The following is a 22,339-nucleotide window of genomic DNA, read 5'->3' as shown; positions in this document are numbered from 1 at the left end:
GATTCAATCCCTGTCACTGACTGAGATTCAATCCCTGTCACTGACTGTAGCACAATCCCTGTCACTGATTGAGATTCAATCCCTGTCACTGGCTGAGGGTCAATCCCTGTCACTGACTGAGATTCATCCCTGTCACAGACTGAGGGTCAATCCGTGTCACTGACTGAGATACAATCCCTGTCACTGACTGAGATTCATCCCTGTCACTGACTGAGGACCAATCCCTGTCACTGACATAGGCTCAATCCCTGTCAATGACTGAGGGTCAATCCCTGTCACTGACTGAGGATCAATCCCTGTCACTGACTGAGGTTCAATCCCTGTCACTGACTGAGTGTCAATCCCTGTCACTGACTGAGATTCATTCCCTGTCACTGACTGAGGTTCAGTCCCTGTAACTGACTGCGGTTCAATCCCTGTTACTGACTGGGATTCAAACCCTGACACTAACTAAGGTTCAATCCCTGTCACTGACTGAGATACAAACCCTGTCACTGACTGAGATTCAATCCCTGTCACTGACTGAGGTTCAATCCCTGTCACTGACTGAGATTCAATCCCTGTCACTGACTGAGGTTCAATCCCTGTCACTGACAGCGGTTCAATCCGTTTCAGTGACTGAGGGTCAATCCCTTTCAATACCTGAGGGTCAATCCTGTCACTGACTGAGAGTCAATCCCTGTCACTGACTGAGGTTCAACCCCTGTTACTGACTGAGGTTTAGTCCCTGTCACTGACAGGGTCAATACCTTTCTCTGAGTGAGATTCAATCCCTGTCATTGACTGAGGTTCAATCCCTGTCACCGACTGACGTTCAAGCCCTGTCACTGACTGAGGTTCAATCCCTGTCACTGACAGGGTCAATACCTTCCTCTGAGTGAGATTCAATCCCTGTCACTGACTGAGATTCAATCCCTGTCACTGACTGAGATTCATCCCTGTCACAGACAGAGGGTCAATCCGTGTCACTGACTGTGATCAATCCATGTCACTGACTGAGGGTCAAGCCATGTCACTGACTGAGGTTCAATCCCAGTCACTGTCTGAGGGTCAATCCCTGTCACTGACTGAGATTCATTCCCTGTCCCTGACTGAGGGTCAATCCCTGTCACTGACTGAGATTCATTCCCTGTCACTGAATGAGGTTCAGTCCCTGTCACTGACTGCGTTTCAATCCCTGTCACTGACTGAGGGTCAATCCCTGTCACTAACTTAGATTCAATCCCTATCACCGACTGAGAGTCAATCCCTATCACTGACAGAGATACAATCCCTGTCACTGACTGAGGTTCAATCCCTGTCACTGACTGAGATTCAATCCCTGTCACTAACTAAGTTTCAATCACTGTCACTGACTGAGATTCAATCCCTGTCACTGACTGAAGCTCAATCCCTGTCACTGACTGAGATTTCATCCCTGTCATTGACTGAGATTTAATCCCAGTCATTGACTGAGATTCCATCCCTGTCACTAACTGAGATTCAATCCCTGTCACTGAGATTCAGTCGCTGTCACTAACTAAGGTTCAATCCCTGTCACTGACTGAGATTCATTCCCTGTCACTGACTGAGGTTCAGTCCCTGTAACTGACTGCGGTTCAATCCCTGTTACTGACTGAGATTCAATCCCTGACACTAACTAAGGTTCAATCCCTGTCACTGACTGAGATTCAATCCCTGTCACTGACTGAGATTCAATCCCTGTCACTGACTGAGGTTCAATCCCTGTCACTGACAGCGGTTCAATCCGTTTCAGTGACTGAGGGTCAATCCCTTTCAATACCTGAGGGTCAATCCTGTCACTGACTGAGAGTCAATCCCTGTCACTGACTGAGGGTCAATCCCTGTCACTGACTGAGGTTCAATCCCTGCCACTGACTGAGGTTCAACCCCTGTTACTGACTGAGGTTTAGTCCCTGTCACTGACAGGGTCAATACCTTTCTCTGAGTGAGATTCAATCCCTGTCACTGACTGAGGTTCAATCCCTGTCACCGACTGACGTTCAAGCCCTGTCACTGACTGAGGTTCAATCCCTGTCACTGACAGGGTCAATACCTTCCTCTGAGTGAGATTCAATCCCTGTCACTGACTGAGATTCAATCCCTGTCACTGACTGAGATTCATCCCTGTCACAGACAGAGGGTCAATCCGTGTCACTGACTGTGATCAATCCATGTCACTGACTGAGGGTCAATCCATGTCACTGACTGAGGTTCAATCCCTGTCACTGACTGAGGGTCAATCCCTGTCACTGACTGAGATTCAATCCCTGACACTGACTGAGATTCAATCACTGTCTCTGACTGTGTCTCAATCCGTGTCACTGACTGAGATTCAATCCCTGTCACTGAATGAAGCTCATTCCCTGTCACTGACTGAGGTTCAATCCCTGTCACTGACTGAGGGGCAATCCCTGTCACTGACTGAGATTCCATCCCTGTCACTGACTGAAGCTCAATCCCTGTCACTGACTGAAGTTCAATCCCTGTCACTGACTGAAGTTCAATCCCTGTCACTGACTGAGATTCAATCCCTGTCACTGAATGAAGCTCAATCCCTGTCACTGACTGAGATTTAATCCCAGTCATTGACTGAGATTCCATCCCTGTCACTAACTGAGATTCAATCCCTGTCACTGAGATTCAATCGCTGTCACTAACTAAGGTTCAATCCCTGTCACTGACTGAGATTCAATCCCTGTCACTGATTGAGATTCAATCCTTGTCACTGACTGAGATTCAATCCCTGTCACTGATTGAGATTCAATCCCTGTCACTGACTGAGATTCAATCCCTGTCACTGACTGTAGCACAATCCCTGTCACTGATTGAGATTCAATTCCTGTCACTGGCTGAGGGTCAATCCCTGTCACTGACTGAGATACAATCCCTGTCACTGACTGACATTCATCCCTCTCACAGACTGAGATTCAATCCCTGTCACTAACTAAGTTTCAATCACTGTCACTGACTGAGATTCAATCCCTGTCACTGACTGAAGCTCAATCCCTGTCACTGACTGAGATTTCATCCCTGTCATTGACTGAGATTCAATCCCTGTCACTGACTGAGATTCAATCCCTGTCACTGAATGAAGCTCAATCCCTGTCACTGACTGAGATTTCATCCCAGTCATTGACTGAGATTCCATCCCTGTCACTAACTGAGATTCAATCCCTGTCACTGAGATTCAATCGCTGTCACTAACTAAGGTTCAATCCCTGTCACTGATTGAGATTCAATCCCTGTCACTGACTGAGATTCATCCCTGTCACAGACTGTAGCACAATCCCTGTCACTGATTGAGATTCAATCCCTGTCACAGACTGAGGGTCAATCCGTGTCACTGACTGAGGACCAATCCCTGTCACTGACATACGCTCAATCCCTGTCATTGACTGAGGGTCAATCCCTGTCACTGACTGAGGATCAATCCCTGTCACTGACTGAGGTTCAATCCCTGTCACTGACTGAGTGTCAATCCCTGTCACTGACTGAGATTCATTCCCTGTCACTGACTGAGGTTCAGTCCCTGTAACTGACTGCGGTTCAATCCCTGTTACTGACTGAGATTCAATCCCTGAGACTAACTAAGGTTCAATCCCTGTCACTGACTGAGATTCAATCCCTGTCACTGACTGAGATTCAATCCCTGTCACTGACTGAGGTTCAATCCCTGTCACTGACTGAGATTCAATCCCTGTCACTGACTGAGGTTCAAACCGTTTCAGTGACTGAGGGTCAATCCCTTTCAATACCTGAGGGTCAATCCTGTCACTGACTGAGAGTCAATCCCTGTCACTGACTGAGGGTCATTCCCTGTCACTGACTGAGGTTCAATCCCTGCCAGTGACTGAGGTTCATCCCCTGTTACTGACTGAGGTTTAGTCCCTGTCACTGACAGGGTCAATACCTTTCTCTGAGTGAGATTCAATCCTTGTCACTGACTGAGGTTCAATTCCTGTCACCGACTGACGTTCAAGCCCTGTCACTGACTGAGGTTCAATCCCTGTCACTGACAGGGTCAATACCTTCCTCTGAGTGAGATTCAATCCCTGTCACTGACTGAGATTCAATCCCTGTCACTGACTGAGATTCATCCCTGTCACAGATAGAGGGTCAATCCGTGTCACTGACTGTGATCAATCCATGTCACTGACTGAGGGTCAATCCATGTCACTGACTGAGGTTCAATCCCTGTCACTGACTGAGGGTCAATCCCTGTCACTGACTGAGATTCAATCCCTGACACTGACTGAGATTCAATCACTGTCTCTGACTGTGTCTCAATCCGTGTCACTGACTGAGATTCAATCCCTGTCACTGAATGAAACTCAATCCCTGTCACTGACTGAGGTTCAAACCCTGTCACTGACTGAGATACAATCCCTGTCACTGACTGAGATTCATCCCTGTCACAGACTGAGATTCAATCCCTGTCACTAACTAAGTTTCAATCCCTGTCACTGACTGAGATTCAATCCCTGTCACTGACTGAAGCTCACTCCCTGTCACTGACTGAGATTTCATCCCTGTCATTGACTGAGATTCAATCCCTGTCACTGACTGAGATTCAATCCCTGTCACTGAATGAAGCTCAATCCCTGTCACTGACTGAGATTTCATCCCAGTCATTGACTGAGATTCCATCCCTGTCACTAACTGAGATTCAATCCCTGTCACTGAGATTCAATCGCTGTCACTAACTAAGGTTCAATCCCTGTCACTGACTGAGATTCAATCCCTGTCACTGACTGAGATTCATCCCTGTCACAGACTGTAGCACAATCCCTGTCACTGATTGAGATTCAATCCCTGTCACAGACTGAGGGTCAATCCGTGTCACTGACTGAGGACCAATCCCTGTCACTGACATAGGCTCAATCCCTGTCAATGACTGAGGGTCAATCCCTGTCACTGACTGAGGATCAATCCCTGTCACTGACTGAGGTTCATTCCCTGTCACTGACTGAGGTTCAGTCCCTGTAACTGACTGCGGTTCAATCCCTGTTACTGACTGAGATTCAATCCCTGACACTACCTAAGGTTCAATCCCTGTCACTGACTGAGATTCAATCCCTGTCACTGACTGAGATTCAATCCCTGTCACTGACTGAGGTTCAATCCCTGTCACTGACTGAGATTCAATCCCTGTCACTGACTGAGGTTCAATCCCTGTCACTGACAGCGGTTCAATCCGTTTCAGTGACTGAGGGTCAATCCCTTTCAATACCTGAGGGTCAATCCTGTCACTGACTGAGAGTCAATCCCTGTCACTGACTGAGGGTCAATCCCTGTCACTGACTGAGGTGCAATCCCTGCCACTGACTGAGGATCAACCCCTGTTCCTGACTGACGTTTAGTCCCTGTCACTGACAGGGTCAATACCTTTCTCTGAGTGAGATTCAATCCCTGTCACTGACTGAGGTTCAATCCCTGTCACCGACTGACGTTCAAGCCCTGTCACTGACTGAGGTTCAATCCCTGTCACTGACAGGGTCAATACCTTCCTCTGAGTGAGATTCAATCCCTGTCACTGACTGAGATTCAATCCCTGTCACTGACTGAGATTCATCCCTGTCACAGACAGAGGGTCAATCCGTGTCACTGACTGTGATCAATCCATGTCACTGACTGAGGGTCAATCCATGTCACTGACTGAGGTTCAATCCCTGTCACTGACTGAGGGTCAATCCCTGTCACTGACTGAGATTCAATCCCTGACACTGACTGAGATTCAATCACTGTCTCTGACTGTGTCTCAATCCGTGTCACTGACTGAGATTCAATCCCTGTCACTGAATGAAGCTCAATCCCTGTCACTGACTGAGGTTCAATCCCTGTCACTGACTGAGGGGCAATCCCTGTCACTGACTGAGATTCCATCCCTGTCACTGACTGAAGCTCAATCCCTGTCACTGACTGAAGTTCAATCCCTGTCACTGACTGAAGTTCAATCCCTGTCACTGACTGAGATTCAATCCCTGTCACTGACTGAGGGGCAATCCCTGTCACTGACTGAGATTCCATCCCTGTCACTGACTGAAGCTCAATCCCTGTCACTGACTGAAGTTCAATCCCTGTCACTGACTGAGATTCAATCCCTGTCACTGACTGAAGCTCAAACCCTGTCACTGACTGAGGATCAATCCCTGTCACTGACTGATGCTCAATCCCTGTCACTGACTGAGTTCAATCCCTGTCACTGACTGAGATTCAATCCCTGTCACTGACTGAAGCTCAATCCCTGTCACTGATTTAGGTTCAATCCCTGTCACTGACTGAGGGGCAATCCCTGTCACTGATTGAGGTTCAATCCCTGTCACTGACTGAGGGGCAATCCCTGTCACTGACTGAAATTCCATCCCTGTCACTGACTGAAGCTCAATCCCTGTCACTGACTGAAGTTCAATCCCTGTCACTGACTGAAGTTCAATCCCTGTCACTGACTGAGATTCAATCCCTGTCACTGAATGAAGCTCAATCCCTGTCACTGACTGAGATTTAATCCCAGTCATTGACTGAGATTCCATCCCTGTCACTAACTGAGATTCAATCCCTGTCACTGAGATTCAATCGCTGTCACTAACTAAGGTTCAATCCCTGTCACTGACTGAGATTCAATCCCTGTCACTGACTGAGATTCAATCCCTGTCACTGACTGAGATTCAATCCCTGTCACTGATTGAGATTCAATCCCTGTCACTGATTGAGATTCAATCCCTGTCACTGGCTGAGGGTCAATCCCTGTCACTGACTGAGATACAATCCCTGTCACTGACTGACATTCATCCCTGTCACAGACTGAGATTCAATCCCTGTCACTAACTAAGTTTCAATCACTGTCACTGACTGAGATTCAATCCCTGTCACTGACTGAAGCTCAATCCCTGTCACTGACTGAGATTTCATCCCTGTCATTGACTGAGATTCAATCCCTGTCACTGACTGAGATTCAATCCCTGTCACTGACTGAGGACCAATCCCTGTCACTGACTGAGATTTAATCCCAGTCATTGACTGAGATTCCATCCCTGTCACTAACTGAGATTCAATCCCTGTCACTGAGATTCAATCGCTGTCACTAACTAAGGTTCAATCCCTGTCACTGACTGAGATTCAATCCCTGTCACTGACTGAGATTCATCCCTGTCACAGACTGTAGCACAATCCCTGTCACTGATTGAGATTCAATCCCTGTCACAGACTGAGGGTCAATCCGTGTCACTGACTGAGGACCAATCCCTGTCACTGGCATAGGCTCAATCCCTGTCATTGACTGAGGGTCAATCCCTGTCACTGACTGAGGATCAATCCCTGTCACTGACTGAGGTTCAATCCCTGTCACTGACTGAGTGTCAATCCCTGTCACTGACTGAGATTCATTCCCTGTCACTGACTGAGGTTCAGTCCCTGTAACTGACTGCGGTTCAATCCCTGTTACTGACTGAGATTCAATCCCTGAGACTAACTAAGGTTCAATCCCTGTCACTGACTGAGATTCAATCCCTGTCACTGACTGAGATTCAATCCCTGTCACTGACTGAGATTCAATCCCTATCACTGACTGAGGTTCAATCCCTGTCACTGACTGAGATTCAATCCCTGTCACTGACTGAGGTTCAATCCGTTTCAGTGACTGAGGGTCAATCCCTTTCAATACCTGAGGGTCAATCCTGTCACTGACTGAGACTCAATCCCTGTCACTGACTGAGGGTCATTCCCTGTCACTGACTGAGATTCAATCCCTGTCACTGACTGAGATTCAATCCCTGTCACTGACTGAGGTTCAATCCCTGTCACTGACTGAGATTCAATCCCTGTCACTGACTGAGGTTCAATCCCTGTCACTGACAGCGGTTCAATCCGTTTCAGTGACTGAGGGTCAATCCCTTTCAATACCTGAGGGTCAATCCTGTCACTGACTGAGAGTCAATCCCTGTCACTGACTGAGGGTCAATCCCTGTCACTGACTGAGGTTCAACCCCTGTTACTGACTGAGGTTTAGTCCCTGTCACTGACAGGGTCAATACCTTTCTCTGAGTGAGATTCAATCCCTGTCACTGACTGAGGTTCAATCCCTGTCACCGACTGACGTTCAAGCCCTGTCACTGACTGAGGTTCAATCCCTGTCACTGACAGGGTCAATACCTTCCTCTGAGTGAGATTCAATCCCTGTCACTGACTGAGATTCAATCCCTGTCACTGACTGAGATTCATCCCTGTCACAGACAGAGGGTCAATCCGTGTCACTGACTGTGATCAATCCATGTCACTGACTGAGGGTCAATCCATGTCACTGACTGAGGTTCAATCCCTGTCACTGACTGAGATTCAATCCCTGACACTGACTGAGATTCAATCACTGTCTCTGACTGTGTCTCAATCCGTGTCACTGACTGAGATTCAATCCCTGTCACTGAATGAAGCTCAATCCCTGTCACTGACTGAAGTTCAATCCCTGTCACTGACTGAAGTTCAATCCCTGTCACTGACTGAGATTCAATCCCTGTCACTGACTGAGGGGCAATCCCTGTCACTGACTGAGATTCCATCCCTGTCACTGACTGAAGCTCAATCCCTGTCACTGACTGAAGTTCAATCCCTGTCACTGACTGAGATTCAATCCCTGTCACTGACTGAAGCTCAATCCCTGTCACTGACTGAGGATCAATCCCTGTCACTGACTGATGCTCAATCCCTGTCACTGACTGAGTTCAATCCCTGTCACTGACTGAGATTCAATCCCTGTCACTGACTGAAGCTCAATCCCTGTCACTGATTTAGGTTCAATCCCTGTCACTGACTGAGGGGCAATCCCTGTCACTGATTGAGGTTCAATCCCTGTCACTGACTGAGGGGCAATCCCTGTCACTGACTGAGATTCCATCCCTGTCACTGACTGAAGCTCAATCCCTGTCACTGACTGAAGTTCAATCCCTGTCACTGACTGAGATTCAATCCCTGTCACTGAATGAAGCTCAATCCCTGTCACTGACTGAGATTTAATCCCAGTCATTGACTGAGATTCCATCCCTGTCACTAACTGAGATTCAATCCCTGTCACTGAGATTCAATCGCTGTCACTAACTAAGGTTCAATCCCTGTCACTGACTGAGATTCAATCCCTGTCACTGATTGAGATTCAATCCCTGTCACTGATTGAGATTCAATCCCTGTCACTGGCTGAGGGTCAATCCCTGTCACTGACTGAGATACAATCCCTGTCACTGACTGACATTCATCCCTGTCACAGACTGAGATTCAATCCCTGTCACTAACTAAGTTTCAATCACTGTCACTGACTGAGATTCAATCCCTGTCACTGACTGAAGCTCAATCCCTGTCACTGACTGAGATTTCATCCCTGTCATTGACTGAGATTCAATCCCTGTCACTGACTGAGATTCAATCCCTGTCACTGACTGAGGTTCAATCCGTTTCAGTGACTGAGGGTCAATCCCTTTCAATACCTGAGGGTCTATCCTGTCACTGACTGAGAGTCAATCCCTGTCACTGACTGAGGGTCAATCCCTGTCACTGACTGAGGTTCAATCCCTGCCAGTGACTGAGGTTCAACCCCTGTTTCTGACTGAGGTTTAGTCCCTGTCACAGACAGGGTCAATACCTTTCTCTGAGTGAGATTCAATCCCTGTCACTGACTGAGGTTCAATCCCTGTCACCGACTGACGTTCAAGCCCTGTCACTGACTGAGGTTCAATCCCTGTCACTGACAGGGTCAATACCTTCCTCTGAGTGAGATTCAATCCCTGTCACTGACTGAGATTCAATCCCTGTCACTGACTGAGATTCATCCCTGTCACAGACAGAGGGTCAATCCGTGTCACTGACTGTGATCAATCCATGTCACTGACTGAGGGTCAATCCATGTCACTGACTGAGGTTCAATCCCTGTCACTGACTGAGGGTCAATCCCTGTCACTGACTGAGATTCAATCCCTGACACTGACTGAGATTCAATCACTGTCTCTGAATGTGTCTCAATCCGTGTCACTGACTGAGATTCAATCCCTGTCACTGAATGAAGCTCAATCCCTGTCACTGACTGAGGTTCAATCCCTGTCACTGACTGAGGGGCAATCCCTGTCACTGACTGAGATTCCATCCCTGTCACTGACTGAAGCTCAATCCCTGTCACTGACTGAAGTTCAATCCCTGTCACTGACTGAAGTTCAATCCCTGTCACTGACTGAGATTCAATCCCTGTCACTGACTGAGGGGCAATCCCTGTCACTGACTGAGATTCCATCCCTGTCACTGACTGAAGCTCAATCCCTGTCACTGACTGAAGTTCAATCCCTGTCACTGACTGAGATTCAATCCCTGTCACTGACTGAAGCTCAATCCCTGTCACTGACTGAGGATCAATCCCTGTCACTGACTGATGCTCAATCCCTGTCACTGACTGAGTTCAATCCCTGTCACTGACTGAGATTCAATCCCTGTCACTGACTGAAGCTCAATCCCTGTCACTGACTGAGATTCCATCCCTGTCACTGACTGAAGTTCAATCCCTGTCACTGACTGAGATTCAATCCCTGTCACTGACTGAGGGGCAATCCCTGTCACTGACTGAGATTCAATCCCTGTCACTGAATGAAGCTCAATCCCTGTCACTGACTGAGATTTAATCCCAGTCATTGACTGAGATTCCATCCCTGTCACTAACTGAGATTCAATCCCTGTCACTGAGATTCAATCGCTGTCACTAACTAAGGTTCAATCCCTGTCACTGACTGAGATTCAATCCCTGTCACTGATTGAGATTCAATCCCTGTCACTGATTGAGATTCAATCCCTGTCACTGGCTGAGGGTCAATCCCTGTCACTGACTGAGATACAATCCCTGTCACTGACTGACATTCATCCCTGTCACAGACTGAGATTCAATCCCTGTCACTAACTAAGTTTCAATCACTGTCACTGACTGAGATTCAATCCCTGTCACTGACTGAAGCTCAATCCCTGTCACTGACTGAGATTTCATCCCTGTCATTGACTGAGATTCAATCCCTGTCACTAACTAAGTTTCAATCACTGTCACTGACTGAGATTCAATCCCTGTCACTGACTGAAGCTCAATCCCTGTCACTGACTGAGATTTCATCCCTGTCATTGACTGAGATTCAATCCCTGTCACTGACTGAGATTCAATCCCTGTCACTGAATGAAGCTCAATCCCTGTCACTGACTGAGATTTAATCCCAGTCATTGACTGAGATTCCATCCCTGTCACTAACTGAGATTCAATCCCTGTCACTGAGATTCAATCGCTGTCACTAACTAAGGTTCAATCCCTGTCACTGACTGAGATTCAATCTCTGTCACTGACTGAGATTCATCCCTGTCACAGACTGTAGCACAATCCCTGTCACTGATTGAGATTCAATCCCTGTCACAGACTGAGCGTCAATCCGTGTCACTGACTGAGGACCAATCCCTGTCACTGACATAGGCTCAATCCCTGTCATTGACTGAGGGTCAATCCCTGTCACTGACTGAGGATCAATCCCTGTCACTGACTGAGGTTCAATCCCTGTCACTGACTGAGTGTCAATCCCTGTCACTGACTGAGATTCATTCCCTGTCACTGACTGAGGTTCAGTCCCTGTAACTGACTGCGGTTCAATCCCTGTTACTGACTGAGATTCAATCCCTGAGACTAACTAAGGTTCAATCCCTGTCACTGACTGAGATTCAATCCCTGTCACTGACTGAGATTCAATCCCTATCACTGACTGAGGTTCAATCCCTGTCACTGACTGAGATTCAATCCCTGTCACTGACTGAGGTTCAATCCGTTTCAGTGACTGAGGGTCAATCCCTTTCAATACCTGAGGGTCAATCCTGTCACTGACTGAGAGTCAATCCCTGTCACTGACTGAGGGTCAATCCCTGTCACTGACTGAGGTTCAATCCCTGCCAGTGACTGAGGTTCAACCCCTGTTACTGACTGAGGTTTAGTCCCTGTCACTGACAGGGTCAATACCTTTCTCTGAGTGAGATTCAATCCCTGTCACTGACTGAGGTTCAATCCCTGTCACCGACTGACGTTCAAGCCCTGTCACTGACTGAGGTTCAATCCCTGTCACTGACAGGGTCAATACCTTCCTCTGAGTGAGATTCAATCCCTGTCACTGACTGAGATTCAATCCCTGTCACTGACTGAGATTCATCCCTGTCACAGACAGAGGGTCAATCCGTGTCACTGACTGTGATCAATCCATGTCACTGACTGAGGGTCAATCCATGTCACTGACTGAGGTTCAATCCCTGTCACTGACTGAGGGTCAATCCCTGTCACTGACTGAGATTCAATCCCTGACACTGACTGAGATTCAATCACTGTCTCTGACTGTGTCTCAATCCGTGTCACTGACTGAGATTCAATCCCTGTCACTGAATGAAGCTCAATCCCTGTCACTGACTGAGGTTCAATCCCTGTCACAGACTGAGATTCAATCCCTGTCACTAACTAAGTTTCAATCACTGTCACTGACTGAGATTCAATCCCTGTCACTGACTGAAGCTCACTCCCTGTCACTGACTGAGATTTCATCCCTGTCATTGACTGAGATTCAATCCCTGTCACTGACTGAGATTCAATCCCTGTCACTGAATGAAGCTCAATCCCTGTCACTGACTGAGATTTAATCCCAGTCATTGACTGAGATTCCATCCCTGTCACTAACTGAGATTCAATCCCTGTCACTGAGATTCAATCGCTGTCACTGACTGAGATTCAATCCCTGTCACAGACTGAGGGTCAATCCGTGTCACTGACTGAGGACCAATCCCTGTCACTGACATAGGCTCAATCCCTGTCATTGACTGAGGGTCAATCCCTGTCACTGACTGAGGATCAATCCCTGTCACTGACTGAGGTTCAATCCCTGTCACTGACTGAGATTCATTCCCTGTCACTGACTGAGGTTCAGTCCCTGTAACTGACTGCGGTTCAATCCCTGTTACTGACTGAGATTCAATCCCTGACACTAACTAAGGTTCAATCCCTGTCACTGACTGAGATTCAATCTCTGTCACTGACTGAGGTTCAATCCCTATCACTGACTGAGGTTCAATCCCTGTCACTGACAGCGGTTCAATCTGTTTCAGTGACTGAGGGTCAATCCCTTTCAATACCTGAGGGTCAATCCTGTCACTGACTGAGAGTCAATCCTTGTCACTGACTGAGGGTCAATCCCTGTCACTGACTGAGGTTCAATCCCTGCCACTGACTGAGGTTCAACCCCTGTTACTGACTGAGGTTTAGTCCCTGTCACTGACAGGGTCAATACCTTTCTCTGAGTGAGATTCAATCCCTGTCACTGACTGAGGTTCAATCCCTGTCACCGACTGACGTTCAAGCCCTGTCACTGACTGAGGTTCAATCCCTATCACTGACAGGGTCAATACCTTCCTCTGAGTGAGATTCAATCCCTGTCACTGACTGAGATTCAATCCCTGTCACTGACTGAGATTCATCCCTGTCACAGACAGAGGGTCAATCCGTGTCACTGACTGTGATCAATCCATGTCACTGACTGAGGGTCAATCCATGTCACTGACTGAGGTTCAATCCCTGTCACTGACTGAGGGTCATTCCCTGTCACTGACTGAGATTCAATCCCTGACACTGACTGAGATTCAATCACTGTCTCTGACTGTGTCTCAATCCGTGTCACTGACTGAGATTCAATCCCTGTCACTGAATGAAGCTCAATCCCTGTCACTGACTGAGGTTCAATCCCTGTCACTGACTGAGGGGCAATCCCTGTCACTGACTGAGATTCCATCCCTGTCACTGACTGAAGCTCAATCCCTGTCACTGACTGAAGTTCAATCCCTGTCACTGACTGAAGTTCATTCCCTGTCACTGACTGAGATTCAATCCCTGTCACTGACTGAGGGGCAATCCCTGTCACTGACTGAGATTCCATCCCTGTCACTGACTGAAGCTCAATCCCTGTCACTGACTGAAGTTCAATCCCTGTCACTGACTGAGATTCAATCCCTGTCACTGACTGAGATTCAATCCCTGTCACTGACTGAAGCTCAATCCCTGTCACTGACTGAGGATCAATCCCTGTCACTGACTGATGCTCAATCCCTGTCACTGACTGAGTTCAATCCCTGTCACTGACTGAGATTCAATCCCTGTCACTGACTGAAGCTCAATCCCTGTCACTGATTTAGGTTCAATCCCTGTCACTGACTGAGGGGCAATCCCTGTCACTGACTGAGGGGCAATCCCTGTCACTGATTGAGGTTCAATCCCTGTCACTGACTGAGGGGCAATCCCTGTCACTGACTGATGCTCAATCCCTGTCACTGACTGAGGTTCAATCCCTGTCACTGACTGAGATTCAATCCCTGTCACTGACTGAAGCTCAATTCCTGTCACTGACTGAGGGGCAATCCCTGTCACTGACTGATGCTCAATCCCTGTCACTGACTGAGGTTCAATCCCTGTCACTGACAGAGATTCAATCCCTGTCACTGACTGAGGGTCAATCCCTGTCACTGACAGAAGCTCAATCCCTGTCACTGACTGAGGTTCAATCCCTGTCACTGACTGAGGTTCAATCCCTGTCACTGACTGAGGTTCCGTCCCTGTCATTGACTGAGATTCAATCCCTGTCACTGACTGAGATTCAATCCCTGTCACTGACTGTGATTCAATCCCTGTCACTAACTAAGGTTCAATCCCTGTCACTGACTGAGATTCAATCCCTTTCACTGGTTGAGATTCAATCCCTGTCACAGCATGATGACCATTAGCCCGTATCCTATGGGGATAAATCAAGCAGGATGGATAAAGGGCAGTCAGCAGATGCAGCAGGTTTACATTTCTAAAGGAGTGTATAATATTCCAGAAATAATGTTACAACCCAATATGAGAACACATGGTGATGGGTTTGTTACTTTAGTTTAGAGTGAGAATTAAATCATGACGAGAAACAGATTCAGGAAAGAATGGGTCAGTTTCAGGTCATCAAACTAAAACAAGCAGAGTGTCAGAGATCAGTGCTGGGCCCTTCATATTTACAAACTGTACTCACACTAATACAAAGTCAAAAAGGAAATGAATGAGTTGGACAGTAAGAGTCTGCAAAGGGAACACGGTGTTAAGGTGAGTGAACAAAATAAATGGCAGATGGTATGAGTATACGACTGTATATTGTCCATCTGGTATACTGCATGGAAAAGTGAAATATTCATTAACTGAAGACAGTTGGAGAATGTTGTGATACAGGGCAGTCTGGGTGATCTATACAAATAAAAAATAGTTCTCACACAGGCACAGCAAACGGTTAGGAAGGAGAAAGAAAAACCTTTGCTTGATGAGATTGGAGATTAGCTGGAGTTGAGAGTTCCTACAACTGAACAGTGCTTTGGTGAGATGGCACAGAGGAAACACTGCAGAGTTTTGGATCTTTACTTCAGGAAGAATGGATTTAAAGGGAAATAGTTTAGCACGGAGCGACTCGGTTGGTTTCCATGATGATGGGTTAATCTCTGTTAACAGGGGGCTCAATAACAATGGGCCTGAGATGTAAATATTAGAAGGCAGTTGAAAATGATTATTCACCTCACAGGGAATAAGTGTTTGGAACTCACTGCTTCAAAGCTAACAAGACCCTCACTATGTTTAAATAAAATCTTGGATAGGGGCCTAAGGGTCATAACGTTACAGGCTCCATCCCAACAGCTGGGAAGTGAGTGAGACATGGAGCCCTGCTTTCCATTAGTACCAAGGCATTGGGCTGAAAGGCCTCCTCCTGCACTGTACATTTCCCCTGTTCCTGTGAGCTGTTTATTACCTTCTCCTCTCTGGACAGACTGAGCCTGGGATTGTTACTTCGTACGAGCACGCTGGCTTCTCCTGACCTAAACCAGATACAAACACTGGTTCATGTCCAAGGGATACAACTGGATTCTTGCCCGAGGGAAAATCTTCTGCAACATTATTTTTAAATTCCTGTGTAATCTTTGACATCTGAAACAAAACTCATTCATAAAGATGGACTGATATTTCTTTCTGTCCCAGTGTTTGCTGTGGTTCAGCAGGAACACAATAACTTCTGATCGTTTCACTCAGGTAACGGTGAACTGAAGGTATCCAGATACAAATCCAAGGCTCAGTCTGTCTAGAAGGACAAAGTTAAAAATCACACAACACCAGGTTATAGTCCAACAGGCCGATTTGGAAACACTAGCTTTCGGAGCGTTGCTCCTTCATCAGGTTGTTGTGGATTTTAATATCAGAATTTATAGATAAAGGAGTCCAGTGTCATGGGGATGTGATACATTCAACAATTTTAAATTAAATCTTTCAACTTTTAGAATGGGATTTGCTGGTTTCTGTTCTTTGAAATGTAAACCCCAGAAGTTCTTTTTAATTTCATTCTCAAAATAGCTCAGCTTTTCTAACAATAGGTGTAAAGTCTATCTGTATTTACTGTGTTCCTGAACTTCACTCTGAACCGAGACAAAGTTGCTGCATAATTAAATGTTTGGTGGGTGGGGTCTGATGATGTCATGTGATCACCGGCGACAAGTTCTCACATTGAGACAGCTCATAGGTGGCTGTTTGTGGCAGGAGTATGGGGGTCTGTTAAATTGTTGCTGAGAAGGGAGACCATGTGTTTAATAGTCAAACATTTTCTGATGAATTATTCTATCTAATTACAGCGGAACACTCCAAAGGATTTGATTTTGATGGAGATTTAGACAGGGTTTCAAGCTGACAGGAATTCCACAGTGGGAAAGGCCATTGTCCCTGACAATTCCACTGGGTTGTGCTCCGATGGGGAATCAGCAGGATCCCGCACTGGGACAGGGACTCTCTTTCAGGAATGTGATGGAATAGCCCCCCATTTGCCTGGATGGGGGCAACTCCAACAACACTCAAGAGCTCAACACCAGCCAGGACAAAGTGGCCTCGGTTTGATTGGCACCACATCCACAAGCATCCAGTCCCTCCACCACTGACGCTCCATGACAGCAGTGTGTACCAGCCACAGGATTTCTCCAGAAATTCACCTATGATCCTCAGCCAGCACCTTCCAAACCCCCAACCACTTCCATCTAGAAGGACAAGGGCAGCAGATACATGGGAACACCACCCCCTACAAGTCCCCCTCCAAACCACTCACAATCCTGACTTGGAAACATATCGCCGTTCCTTCAGTGTCATTGGGTCAAAGTCCTGGAACTCCCTCCCTAAGGGGCACATTGTGGGTCTACCTACATCACACGGAATGCAGTGAGTTCAAGAAGACAGCTCACCATCACCTTCTCAAGGCGCAACAAGGGACGGGCAAAAAACACTGGCCCAGCCAGTGCTGCCCATATCCCACGGGTCAATGAAAAATATCATTCCACAGTCTGGGAACAATGGGGCCATCCCTTTGGCTTCAATGAAGAGTTTTATTTATTCAGAAGGTAATGAATTTGTGTAGCCAGAGGTTTTACTGTGTTACTGATCTTCCCTCTGAACGTAGACAGCGTTGCTGCATAAATAAATCTGTTGGTACAACAACGTAACCTCTGCAGCATGTAACCAACAACACTGAACACTAACAGAAACGGTGGGTAATCATCAGGATTGATGCCTCGAATGACATAATCTCAGAAATCTACAACATTGATGAACCACGGGAGGGTGAAGCTCTCAGAGATGGTGAAGAGCAGAATCTCAGTCTTCCTTCTGCTCTCCATCTCTGGGTCTCTGCGGGTCTCTCCTTTGTTCTCACCCTTCAGCCTTTTAGTGATCAACTGGTCACTAAAATAGAGGATAGAACATTAGAGCGCAGAACAGGCCCTTCGGCCCTCGATGTTGCGCTGACCTGTGGAAAAAATCTGAAGCCCATCTATCTGACACTATTCCATTTTCATCCATATGTTTATCCAATCACCATTCAAATGCCCTTAAGGCTGGTGAGTCTTTAACTGTTGTAGACAGGATGTGGGCCTTGGTGAAGAATGGACTGATGAGAGCCAGGAGGGGGCATGAAAAGGCTTAAGGAGGTGGGATGTAGGAAAACCGCAAGGTGTTGCACACTTATGTGAGGAACAAGAGGATGACCAGAGTGAGGGTAGGGCCGATCAGGGAGAGTGCAGGGAATTTGTGTCTGGTGTCGGAGGAGGTAGTGTCGGTCCTCAACAAATAATTTCCTTCAATATTCACTACCGAGAGGGAACTTTACGTTTGTGAGGACAGCGTGAAATCTTGGGAATTACAGACCAGTCAGTTTTATGTTTTTGTTGGGCAAATTATTGGAGAGGATTCTGAGAGACGGATTTATGATTAATTGGAAAACCATAGCTTGGTTAGAGATAGTCAGCATGGCTTTGTGAGGGGCATGTCATGCCTCACAAACCTTATTGAGTCCTTTGACGATGTGACAAAACACATTGAGGAAAGTCGAGCAGTGGATGTGGTGCACATGGATTTTAGCAAGGCATTTGATAAGGTTCCCCATGGTAGGCTCATTTAGAAAGTAAGGAGGCATAGGATACAGGGAAATTTGGCTGTCTGAATACAGAAAAGGCTGGTCCATAGAAGACAGAGGCTGGTATAGATGGAAAGTATTCAGGCTGGAGCTTGGTGATCAGTGATGTTGTACAGAGATCAGTTCTGGGACCTCTGCTCTTTGTGATTTTTATAAATGACCTGGATGAGGAAGTGGAAGGTTGTTTAGTAAGTTTGTCGATGACATGAAGTTTGGTGGGGTGGTGGATAGTGTGGAGGACTGCTGTAGGTTGCAACGGGACATTGACAGGATGCAGAACTGGGAGAAAGTGAGGACTGCAGATGCTGGAGATCAGAGCTGAAAAATGTGTTGCTGGAAAAGCGCAGCAGGTCAGGCAGAATCCAAGGAGCAGGAGAATTGACATTTCGGACATAAGCCAATTCCTGATGAAGGGCTTATGCCCAAAACGTCGATTCTCCTGCTCGTTGGATGCTGCCTGACCTCCTGCACTTTTCCAGCAACACATTTTTCAGGATGCAGGACTGGGCTGATAAATGTCAAATGGAGTTGAAGCTGGAAAAGTGTGAAGTGATTCATTTTGGAAGGTCAAATTGGAATGCAGAATGCAGAGTTAAAGGCAGGATTCTTGGCAGTGTGGAGGGACAGAGGGATCTTGGGTTTCCATGTCTATAGATCCCTCAAAGTCATCCCCCCCACCCCTCCCACAATTGTTAAGACGACGTATGGTGTGTTTGTTTTCAATAGCAGAGGGATGGAGTTTAAGAGCCGTGAGGTTATGCTGCAGCTCTACAGAGCCCTGGTGAGACCATACTTGGAATATTATGTTCAGTTCTGGTTGCCTCATTATAAAAAGGATGTGGGAGCATTCAAGTGGGTGCAGATGAAATTTACCAGGATGCTGCCTGGACAGGAGGGCATGCTAATGAAGAAAGGTTGAGGGAGCTAAGGCTTTTCCCACTGGAGTGAAGAACGCTGAGAGCTGACTTGGTAGAGGTGTACAGGATGATGAGAGGCACAGATAGAGGGAATAGACAGAGACTTTTTCCTTGGGCGGAAATGGTCATCATGGGGGGACCATAATTTTAAGGTGATTAGAGGGAGGTTTAGGTGAGATGTCAGAGGCAGATTCTTAACACAGACAGTGGTGAGTGTGTGGAATGTCCTGCCAGCAGTGGGAGTAGAGTCAGATACATTAGGGACATTTAGATCATAGAACATAGAACATTACAACGCAGTACAGGCCCTTCGGCCGCTGATGTTATGCTGGCCTGTGGAACCAATCTGAAGCCTATCTATCCTGCACTATTCCATTTTTATCCACATGTTTATCTAATGACCATTTAATGCCCTTAAAGTTGGCGAGTGTTCCATGCCCTTACTACTGTCTGTGTAAAGAAACTACCCCTGACATCTGTCCTATATATATCACCCCTCAATTTAAAGCTATGTCCCCTTGTGCCAGCCAACACCATTTGAGGAAAAACGCTCTCACTGTCCACCCTATCTAACCCTCTGATTATCTTTTATGTCTCAATTAAGTCACCTCTCAGCCTTCTTCTCTCTAACAGAAACAGCCTCAACTTCAACAGCCTGGATGGCAACTTTCAGGGAACTATGTACATGGACATCAAGATCTTCTGCTCATCTACACTAACAAGAATCTTATCATTAACCCAGTACTCTGTATTCCTGTTCCTCCTTCCAAAGTAAATCACCTCACACTTTTCCACATTAAAATTCATTTTCCACTTTGCAGCCTAGCTCTGCAGCTTATCTTTGTCCCTCTGTTAGCTGCAATATCCTTCAGCACTATTCACAACTCCACCGACCTTAGTGTCATCTGCAAATTTACGAACCCTCTTTCTACCCCTCATCCAGGTCATTTATAAAAATGATAAACAGCAGTGGACCCAAAACAAATCCTTGTGATACACCACTAGTAACGAACTCCAGGGTGAACATTTCCCATCAGCCTCCACCCCCTGTCTTCTTTCAACTGGCCAATGTCTGATCCAAACTGCTGAAACACCCTCAATCCCATGCCTCCGTATTTTGTGCAATTTAAGCGACTCTTGGATAGGCACATAGAGGAGAGAACAATAGAGTCAGATAAATGGTCGGCACAACATCGAGGGCTGAAGGGCCTGTACTATGCTGTATTATAGTATGTTCTATGTTAACATCACAGGTTCAATCCCCACACTGGCTGAGATCATCACGAAGGTCCTACCTTCCCAACCTCACCGTTCCCCTGAGGCACGGTGACCCTCAGGTTAAACTCACGGCCAGCTGTTTCTCACTAATGAGAGAGCAGCCCTATGGTCCACTGGGACTTCAGGGACTTTACTGAAGGAATATATATCCAAGTCAGGATGGTGAGTGGCTTGGAAGGGAACATCCAGGTCATGGTGTTCTCATGCGTCTTTGTCTTTAGGAAGGTAGTGGTCATAGATGTTGAAGATGATGTCTACGGAGCATTGGTGAGTCTCTGCAGTGTGTGTTGTCAATGATACTCAGTGCTGCTACTGAACACCGGTGGTGGATGGACTGAATGTTTGGAAATGCGGTGCTAATCAAACTGGTTACTTTGTTGTAGAAGAGAAAATGTTGGAGAAACTCAGCAGGCCTGGTGTACCTGTGAAGAGAGAAAGTGAATGAATGTTTCTAGTCTGACATGATTCCTGATCAGCACTGTTCTGAAGAAGTCTTATATTGGACTCAAAAGGTTAACTCTATATTTCTCTCCACAGGTGTTGCCAGATTTGCTGAATTTCTCCAGCACTTTCTGATTTCATTTCAGGTTTTGAGTGTCTGCAACATTGTGCTTTTATATGGCTGCTTGGTCATGCTGGGATCCCATTTCTTGAGGGATCTTGGAGATATTTCCATCCAGGCAAGTGGGGAATATTCCATCACACTCCTGACGTGTGCCTTGGAGATGGTGGAGAGGCTTTTGGAGCCATGAGGTACATCCCTCACTGCAGTGTTCCTGCCCCCTGACCTGCTCTTGTAGCCACAGTACTTACATTGTAAATCCATTTCAGTTTCAGCTCAATGGGAACTCCCAGCTTGTTGATTGTGGGGGATTCAGCAACAGCAAAGCCTTGAATGTCACAAGGCGTTATCGATGTGATCTCTTCTTGGAGGTGATAATTGTTTTGTATTTGTGTGGCACGCATGTTAATTGTCATTTGTCAGCCCAGGCCTGGAACATAGAACATAGAACATGACAGCGCAGTACAGGCCCTTCGGCCCTCGATGTTGTGTCGACTTGTGAAACCAATCTCAAGCCCATCTAACCTACATGACTTCGTTATCATCCATATGTTTATCCAATGACCATTTAAATGCTGTCAAAGTTGGCAAGTCTACTACTGTTGCAGGTAGCGCATTCCATGCCCTTACTACTCTCTGAGTAAGGAAACTACCTCTGACATCTGTCCTCTATCTATCACCCCTCAATTTAAAGTTCTGTCCCCTCATGCTAGCCATCTCCATCTGAGGAAAAGGGCTTTCACTGCCCACCCTGTCTAATCCTCTGATCATCTTGTATGTTTCTATAAAGTCACCTCTCAACCTTCATCTCTCTAACAAAAAACAGCTTCAAGTCCCTGAGCCTTTCCTCATAAGTCCTTCCCTCCATACCAGGCAACATCCTGGGAAATCTCCTCTGCACCCTTTCCAATGCTTCCACATCCTTCCGATAATATGGCGACCAGAACTGTACCACATTTCAAGTGCGGCCGCACCAGTGTTTTGTACAGCTGCAACATGACCTCATGTCTCTAAAGCTCAAATCCTCTACTAATAGAAGCTAA

The sequence above is a fragment of the Chiloscyllium plagiosum genome, unplaced genomic scaffold (assembly GCF_037043375.1).
Source record: "Chiloscyllium plagiosum isolate Xiang-an unplaced genomic scaffold, Cpla_swu_hap1 HiC_scaffold_47, whole genome shotgun sequence".
Taxonomy (NCBI): domain Eukaryota; kingdom Metazoa; phylum Chordata; class Chondrichthyes; order Orectolobiformes; family Hemiscylliidae; genus Chiloscyllium; species Chiloscyllium plagiosum.
This window is presented reverse-complemented; position numbering follows the sequence as displayed.